At 46.7% G+C, this 9196-nt stretch overlaps 2 non-coding genes across 2 annotated transcripts; one reads left to right on the forward strand and one right to left on the reverse strand.

Moving 5' to 3' along the window:
• Positions 1-7554: 7554 nt before the first annotated feature.
• trnal-cag (transfer RNA leucine (anticodon CAG)) lies at positions 7555-7637 on the forward strand. Its single transcript has one exon. It is a non-coding gene; the product is annotated as a tRNA-Leu (tRNA).
• A 439-nt stretch (positions 7638-8076) lies between these two features.
• On the reverse strand, positions 8077-8149 carry trnak-cuu (transfer RNA lysine (anticodon CUU)). The gene has a single exon. It is a non-coding gene; the product is annotated as a tRNA-Lys (tRNA).
• Positions 8150-9196: the final 1047 nt, after the last annotated feature.

Below are 9196 nucleotides of genomic sequence, written 5' to 3' on the forward strand. Positions count from 1 at the left end.
AAGTCAAGATGGCGGCAGCCAGACCACAAGGGAGCAACACGTGATGCCGAGCGGCGAACCGGATTGGGGTAAAGATTGAAAGACCCTCTTAAAGGAGACCGGCAACCCATCACAATTAAAGGGACAGTTCCACTCTTTATACAGCGATGATGGTGATACAAATGTAAAAGATGTAACTGACAATTTCAAGTTTGTAAATGTAACTAATCATGATAAGTCAGGCACTTGCGATCAGAACCAATGTATTGTGAGAGTAAACGAAGTGATGACGTGCGATGCTGGGATTTACATGTCTGCCGACAAAACCAAGGGCAACCTCCCGTCAGCACCCAGGTCCAGCGACCATGTAGCCTGCCCCTCCGGGACCAATGTGATACCCCAGGGAGTGTGGCCACACACAGAGGGAGCATACCAGCTGCAGGCCCAGTGATCAGCGGACAGCAAAGTCACCACTACCGGTACCCTGCCCCCGATCGGCTCTAACTCTCTGGCCACCAGGGCCAGTACTGGGAGCGAGCGGATAGCACCCTCCTGACCTCCCAACGGGACCTGGGATGACCAGGCTCCCATTATCGCTGAAGAGCAGCGGGGAGACACCGCAGCCCTCAAAGGAGGACAGAGAGGCCACACACTCCTGTGGCTCTGCCCATCACTAGGCAACGGCAAAGGCTCTGAGACTCAGCCAGGTGAGCGATCTGAGCCCACCCAGCTGGCAGGGGACACAGCTCCGCCATCAGACAACCTGGACACAATCTGGTTACTCTGGAACTAGTGTCCTCACCCACCTGCACCTACACAACCCAGGGGCAAGACTGTGATACCACGTATGTACCTTACCTGTAAAATGTACTTGTTCCACTACTGCAGAACCCAAACAGTGATGTAACTAATCCGATGTTTTTTTGTTCTTTCTGTCTGTACAGGTCTGCACATGCAGGTGTTGAGCCACACACAGGGTCTATGTATGGGGCGGGGGAATGGATGTATGTAGCCATGGACACACATGGATCACACCCAGAACCCACACAACCCCCACTGCAACCTCCAACCATCCAATGCTGACCATTTCCCAATGTCGTGGTAATAAGGACTTGGGGGTCCACAGGGAGAGAACCAAGCCAAAGCATTGACAAGGTGCAAGGGCTTTGGGCACTCAAGTCTCGGGCCAGAGCACACAATGCAAAGGCAAGTGGCACAAGACTAAGTGGAGAGTGATGTTGTGTCTGTTTAATATAAGTATACTCCCTGTACACTCAATGTACAGTTACATAAGACTACTGGATGTAACTTCACACTGTATACACTATGCCTGTACCACCAGAGGGTGCAACTGGTGGAGACCTCGGGGTCACCGGTACACGACAGGTAACCAGGTATAAAACGGAGCTCACCATACTGTATCCTCACTCAGGAACTGCAATAAATGAACGAAGGTCACCACAGTTCAAGTACAATACCTTGCCTCATGGAGTCATTACTTGAGTGCTTACAGGCACAATAGAAAGAGATTAAACATTAAATGGTAGGACATTAAGAATTGTAGAGGAACAAAGCGACCTGGGAGTGCATGTCCACAAATCCCTTAAGGTAGCAGGCAAGGTGGATTAGCTGGTTAAGAAGACATACAGAATGCTGGCCTTTATTAGCCGAGGCCTAGAATAAGAGAGCAGGTGGATTATGCTTGAATATAAAACACTGGTTAGGCCACAGCTGGAGTACTGCGTGCAGTTCTCGTCACCACTTTACAGGAAGAACTGTGATTGCACTGGAGACTTACAGAGGAGATTTCGAGGATGTTATCGGGAGTGGAGAATCTTAGCTATGAGGACAGATTGGATAGGCTGGGGTTGTTTTTCTTGGAACAAAGTGGGCTGAGGGGAGGCATCATTGAAGTGTATACAATTATGAGGGTCCTTGATATAGTGGACAGAATGGGCCCATTTCCCTTAGCAGAGGGGTCAACAACCATGGGGCATAAATTTTAAGTCATTGGTAGAAAGTGTAGGAGGGATTTGAGGGGAAATTTCTTCACGCAGAGGGTTGTGGGGGTCTGGAACTCACTGCCTGAAATGGTGGGAGAGGCAGAAACTCTCACCACATTTAAAAAGTGCTTGGATGTGCACCTGAAGTGCCGTAACCTGCAGGGTTATGGACCGAGAGCTGGAAAGTGGGATTAGGCTGGAGAGCCTGTTATTGGCCGGCACGGTCACGATGGGCCGAAATGGCCTCCTTCCGTGCTGTAAACTTCTGATTATATAATTCGATGAAAAATAATCACCCAACGTGGGCTCGCACCTCTGACCCTGAGATTTAGAATCTCATGATCTACTGACTGATTTAGCTGGGCTTCTACAAAATGCACCTTTCTGTCGTTGATTACAGCTCCGCCCCAGATGTTTAAACTTGCTGTCGAGGAACTGCCAGGATCTTCTTGAATGGTGGACCAGGCTCGAGGGGCCGAATGGCCTACTCTGGCCCCTAATCCTTACATGCTTATGATCTTATGACATTTCACAGGAGAACAAACTCGTCCCTGAGCATGCATGAGGAGAAAGCTCCAGAAAATAATCCCGCCTGGTGAGCTTTCGCGTGTGAGGCGAACGTGTTAACCGCTACACTGTGGAAACATCTCCACTTTCAGCACCAGGTCAGACGGAAGTGTTAAGCGAGCAGGTGGACTGCAAAATCCCACTTTTTAGGCGTTGGTCGTGGTGTCAAACAATGAGTTTCACTTAATGATTAAAAACAGGAAGTGTCAGAAGTGTGATGTGAACCCACACCTCCAGAGGAGACTGCGACCTAAACACAGAACCTTGGACCGCTCGGCCATCCTGACTATTTAGGGCTATATGTGGCCAACTGCAGGTTTATTTTGAACTTTTGTGTCCTGACACATGAAATAAATGAGGGCAGCAGGCGTATCTCTGTCTGACACCGGGGAAACAGTGAGACAGACCTTGGAGCAAGGGTCTGGTTATTGCCAAACAGCAAAGAAAATATTAATTCCCGAATTACCCTGAAGAACAGTGACCTCGACGTGATCTGGGGTCAGACACGCTACCGTTGCGTCACGAGGTCGATACAGCACATCGGAAATGTTTGACGATATGAAGGTTTCACAATACAAGGGGCTTTAAAATCCCCGCCCATTCCCACCGGGTGTCAGAAGCAGTGCTCACCTGCCAGTCACCGTATGTTTTTTTGTTCAACTTTTGTGTTGCTTTCACGGGATTGCATCATTAATTAACCCGTCACCTTCTTTTGCACAATGAAAGAAATGCTAACTGAGGCAGAGTCGATACTTCAACCATTTTTTTCTGTGCTTTGCATAGAAACATAGAAACATAAAAACAAAGAAAACAGGTGCAGGATTAGGCCATTCGGCCCTTCGAGCCTGCACCACCATTCAATATGATCATGACTGATCATTCACCTCAGTACTCCTTTCCTGCTTTCTCTCCATACCCTTGATACCTTCAGCCATAATGGCAACATTTAACTCCCTTTTGAATGTATCAAACGAATTGGCCTCAACAACTTTCTGTGGCAGAGAATTCCACAGGTTCAGAATTCTCTGAGTGAAGAAGTTTCTCCTCATCTCGGTCCTAAATGGCTTACCCCTTGTCCTTAGACTGTGATCCCTGGTTCTGGACTTCCCCAACATCGGGAACATACTTCCTGCCTCTAACCTGTCCAATCCCATCAGACCTGTATATGTTTCTCTGCGATCCCTTCTCATTCTTCTAAATCCCAGTGAAGAAAAGTCTAGTTGATCCAGTCTTTCTTTACATGTCAGTCCTGCCCTCCCGGGAATCAGTCTGGTGAACCTTCGCTGCACTCACTCAATAGCAAGAATGTCCTTCCTCAGATTAGGAGACCAAAACTGTACACAATATTCCAGGTGAGGCCTCACCAAGGCCTGCGTCCGCGCACATACAGAGGCTGAACTCCAGGACATAGTCGACATATTTACTGAGGCGTATGAAAGCATGGGCCTTACGCTAAACATCCGTAAGACAAAGGTCTTCCACCAGCCTGTCCTCACCGCACAGCACTACCCCGCAGTCATCAAGATCCACGGCGCGGCCCTGGACACCATGGACCACTTCCCATATCTGGGGAGCCTCCTATCAACAAGAGCAGGCACCGACGACGAGATTCAACACAGCCTCCATGCGCCAGTGCAGCCTTCGGCCGCCTGAGGAAAAGAGTGTTTGAAGACCAGGCCCTCAAAACTGCCACCAAGCTCATGGTCTACAGGGCTGTAGTAATACCTGCCCTCCTGTAAGGCTCAGAGACATGGACCATGTACAGTCGACACCTCAAGTTGCTGAAGAAATATCACCAACGATGTCTCCGCAAGATCCTACAAATCCCCTGGGAGGACAGATGCACCAACATCAACAGCCTTATTCAGGCTAACATCCCCAGCTTTGAAGCACTGACCACACTCGATCAGCTCCGCTGGGCAGGCCACATAGTCCGCATGCCAGACACGAGACTCCCAAAGCAAGTGCTCTACTCGGAACTCCTTCATGGCAAACGAGCCAAAGTGGGCAGCAGAAACTCTACAAGGACACACTGAAAGCCTCCCTGATAAAGTGCAACATCCCCACTGACACCCAGGAGTCCCTGACCCAAGACCACCCTAATTGGAGAAAGTGCATCCGAGAGGGCGCTGAGCACCTCGAGTCTCAACGCCGAGTGCATGCAGAAATCAAGTGTCGACAGCAGAACCTGTCCCACCCATCCCTTCCCTCAACGACTATCTGTCCCACCTGTGATAGGGTCTGTGGCTCTAGTATTGGACTGTTCAGCCACCAAAGAACTCACTTTAGGAGTGGAAGCAAGTCTTCCTCGATTCCGAGGGACTGCCAATGTAGATTCCAAAATTCATGGAAACCCCCCAGTGTTTGGACTCACTGAAAAGGAAATTCGATTTAGGACTATTAAACTTAAAGTTTGGGATTCTAAAAAGCATATGGAGGAAATGTACAATTCTTAACCAAGTTTGGGATGTTAAAAGGCATGTTTGGGCCTGTGGGGAAAAGCTGCAGTGACAGAGGGGTGGGATTTAGAGTTTGGATATTGTAGCTAATCAGTTTGTCTGGGGGAGCTCTTTAACCATAGTCAGACTCCCAGAAAACATTAGCATTTAAACAATCGACCACGGAAGAAACATTATCCACCCTACCCACAGGACCCAAATATCACATCCATATTCCAACACCTTTTCAACATGTATAGAAATATCTGGCTCAGCTCAGACTTCCCGAAGCCAAAGCAGTGCTATTACAATGGACAAGTTCATAAATAAGGAGTATCACCATCCCAAAGTCTATCAACACCAGATTAAAACATTTAATCAAGTCTCAGTTAGCTAGTCCGCCAAAACTTATACAAAGAAGACCACTTAAATCAATGGGCAGCAAAACTTAAACAAAAGAAACGTTAGATTTGGCACGAAGATTAAGCAGCCTCTCAGAGTATAACTGGGGGCCTATCGTACCAAGAGCAACCTATTTTTCTGACCATTACTTTGGAACAACAAGATCAAGATCGAGAGCACACGGCGAGGTAACACAGGAAGAGACATCACGACATCGGAGAAAAGAACTTCAAAAAACCAATCAGTGGAACATCAATACCAACTGACTTGGTAACAGGCATCAACCGGACCACCGCGACCGACGGACCCAACCAGGAAAATCAACCACTAGAAAACCGGGGTCCACGCAAGTGTTCCACTCGACAATTTGTGCCTCGACTGTCCAGCAGGTAAAAATTACCGAAACAACTTAAAACCCTATTGATGACAAAGGATACCGGCTTCGGGACAGTCAGAATACTTCGTCACAGACAAGGCACCGGAAGGCTGGAAGGTAGATCACACCGGTTGTGGGAGAGCTGGTTGGCGGTGACATGGAAGTGTCTGCAGTGTGCGGGACCAGACTGCTTCCACACATCCACAATGAATGTCCCACCCTTTATTTGGGAAAAGTACAACTGAGAGTGGACAAGTTCCATCCCGGTCAGAGCAATCTGAAGCTTTAACTGACTGACACCCTGGTTTGGGATTGTAATGTCTGTCAGCATGTAATGCTTGTAGCGCCACACTGTGGATGTGGACGTATTGTGTACTGCAACTGTACAGTTAATCATTCAACAGAACAGGCTCTTTCCGGAGAGTTCCGAGAGAGCAGCCTGCATGTTAGGAAGCTGTGTGTGCTGTGCTCTGTGAAGGTATCACAGGGATGTCTTGCAATATGTGCATCTATCAGTCTCTGTGGTGCAATGGATCAGTGCGTTCTGCAAGGTTGGTGGATCGTAGCCCATTCAGGGACAAAGCCTTTAATTGTTTTTCCCTGAGGATTCGGTGCCATGCAGTTCCAGGTTGTCATTGTGCGTTTTGGCTGCACGAATATATTCCGCAACCATTGCCAGCTGTGCTGTTATCAAGTTATACCAACTGTTACTTGCATTTTCGCGTGGTTGTTCGTTGTCTCGTCGCCAATTGATACGCTCATAATAAAGAATGAAACTGAGTACTGTGAACAATGAGTAAGTGTGACATTCGCTCCTTTAATAAGACTTCAGAGTGCTTATATACCGTGCTCCCAATGGATGCTGGAATCCCTTGGGACTCCAACAGGTCGGCCCTCTGGTGGTGGTGTGATACAGGTGGCCAAGGGTTAAATACATAACACAAGGTGTGTACGGAAATCAACCATCAAAAGCCCTGTCATTAACCACAAGGGTTTCCGGCAATTTTCTGATTGCAAAGCGCTTTCAGTCCTTGTCCTTAAAATTGCAGATGTAGAAATTGGGGAGTTTAATGACTTTGAAAGGAGAACATTGTTGTTTGGTGCAGTTCTGGTCAGAAAATGTTTGTGAAAGGAACTTTTTGCAGAGAGAGGGATTGAGCATTTCAGCTTGTTGCTGAACACTTCTCTCTGGGCACTGAGCTAAGCAGCAGTTTCCGTAGTGTAGCGGTTATCATGTTTGCCTCACACGCGAAAGGTCTCTGTTGCGAGCCTGGGCGGAAACATTATTTGTGAAGCAAAAACTTGTCTGCAATAAAATTGAACAAAAGCAGTCCAGGGTACACTGTCGCATGAGCAATGAACATTTTAAAACTAATCTACTCAAATACAGAGTGTGTAAAATCAGATCGGAGATAAAACTTCATCAAGGGTTAAAGTTTCACTAATTATTAAAGTTCAGTTATTGAAATTTCGATTGTCCCTGTTTGCATTTCTTTCATTCTGTGAAACAACACTATCGGTTTCTTCCATCAGATCGAAGTTGCATTTGAAACCCACAAACGGCTCATTAATTATTCGCTCTTCCCCAGTTCCAGAGCTCAGAGGGTTATTGTCCATCCCTGGGATGTAAGCTACCTCGGACCCGGGCCAAAGCTCCCCGTGCACCGAGCACAGGCTCAGGAAAACCCCAGGGGAGAGGATATCCCGATCACTGGGCCTTCCAGCAACACTGAACAAGCACCCGGTCTGAAACTTTCCCGAGTAATAACTTGTAACTGAAGCATCAACAGTCAGGATGGCCGAGCGGTCTAAGGCGCTGCGTTCAGGTCGCAGTCTCCTCTGGAGGCGTGGGTTCAAATCCCACTCCTGACATTCAGTGTTTTTAATTGCAAACTCATTTGTTTTAACACCACTCTGAAGTGCTTTGGGACATCCATCCAACATAATAAAATTACTCCACTTCAATTACAAACGGTGATATCAAAGTTACTTCCCAAACCGGGAAACGATCCCGGGTGGCTGTAGCGAAAGGAATGGTTTTGTGAAGCATTGAAAGGTGCCCGATAAATATCCCGCACTGCTAATTTAAACTCACGGTTATAATTTGTTTCAGTGCAAAAGAAGGCAGGCTCGAAGGGCCAAATGGCCGACTCCTGCTCCTGGTTCTTGTGTTCTTATGCAGAGCACAGAACAGATGATTAAATTATCAGCTCTCCCTCAGTTCGCATTTCTTTCATTGTGCAAAAGAAGAAAATGGGTTCATTAATGATGTTTTCCTGTGAAAGCAACATAAATTTTAAGGAACTGTAATCGACGAACATGGGGCTCAAACCCACGATCCTGAGATTAAGAGTCTCATGCTCTACCGACTGAGCTAGCCGGGCTTCTCAACATCTACCCTGTCAATCCCCTTCAGAATATTGTCCGTTTCAACGAGATCACCTCCGATTCTTCGAAACCCCAGAGAGAATCGGCATATTCTACACAATCTCTCATCATAGGACAGCCCTCTCATCCCAGGAATCAATCTGTTGAACCTCTGTTGCACCACCTCCAAGGCAAGTGTGTCCTTCCTCAGATAAGTACTATGGGCGAATATCCTGTTTTTCTGCTGATTCTACTTCCTCCTCCTTTGATAGTCCTTCTCTGTACATTCTGTATTCTGCTTGGTTCTCTGCTGAAATATGAGCCTGAAGTTTATCACAAGCTTCCATTTTTGTGTTTTAGTTGATCTTCATTCATCCACCGAGCTGTAGCTAGCTATCATGCTATTTCTGCACCCTGCATGAGAACGTGTCTAGTCGTTACCCGATCTATCTCATTTTTGAAAGTCTCCCAATGTGCATTTACTGTTTTACCGAGAAATCTTTGGTTTCAATCTACCTGGGCCGGATCCCTTTCAACTCATAAAATTAGTCCTCCTACAGTTGGGTATTTTCACACATGATTATACCTTCTCCTTTTCCATAACTACTCTAAACCTAATGATATTGTGATCACTGTTTCCTCAATGCTCCTCCACAGAAACATGTTCTACTTAATCCATTTCCGAGATCCAGAACTGCTTTCTTCCCCATTGTGCTGGAAACATACTGATGGAGAAAGTTCTAATACAGATTTCAGGAAATCCTCCCCTGCATTTTCCCTTTGCATGGTTATTTTCCCAGTTTACGTTGAAGTCCCACATTATCACGACAGATCTTGAATCTTTCTGCATTTTACCTAAATTTACACCTCTTTATCCTTCCCACTATTAGGTGGCCAATAACATAATCGCTCATCTAACTTTCTACAGGCACATTCATTTAAAAAAGAATGTCGGATGGGAATAGGGCCACAAATCGATGGACAATATTAAATCACATGAAGCGATGGAAAAATTACATAAAATATGAAATAATTACTTTGCCTCTGTATTTACCAGGGACACA

The sequence above is a fragment of the Pristiophorus japonicus genome, unplaced genomic scaffold (assembly GCF_044704955.1).
Source record: "Pristiophorus japonicus isolate sPriJap1 unplaced genomic scaffold, sPriJap1.hap1 HAP1_SCAFFOLD_296, whole genome shotgun sequence".
Lineage (NCBI taxonomy): Eukaryota > Metazoa > Chordata > Chondrichthyes > Pristiophoridae > Pristiophorus > Pristiophorus japonicus.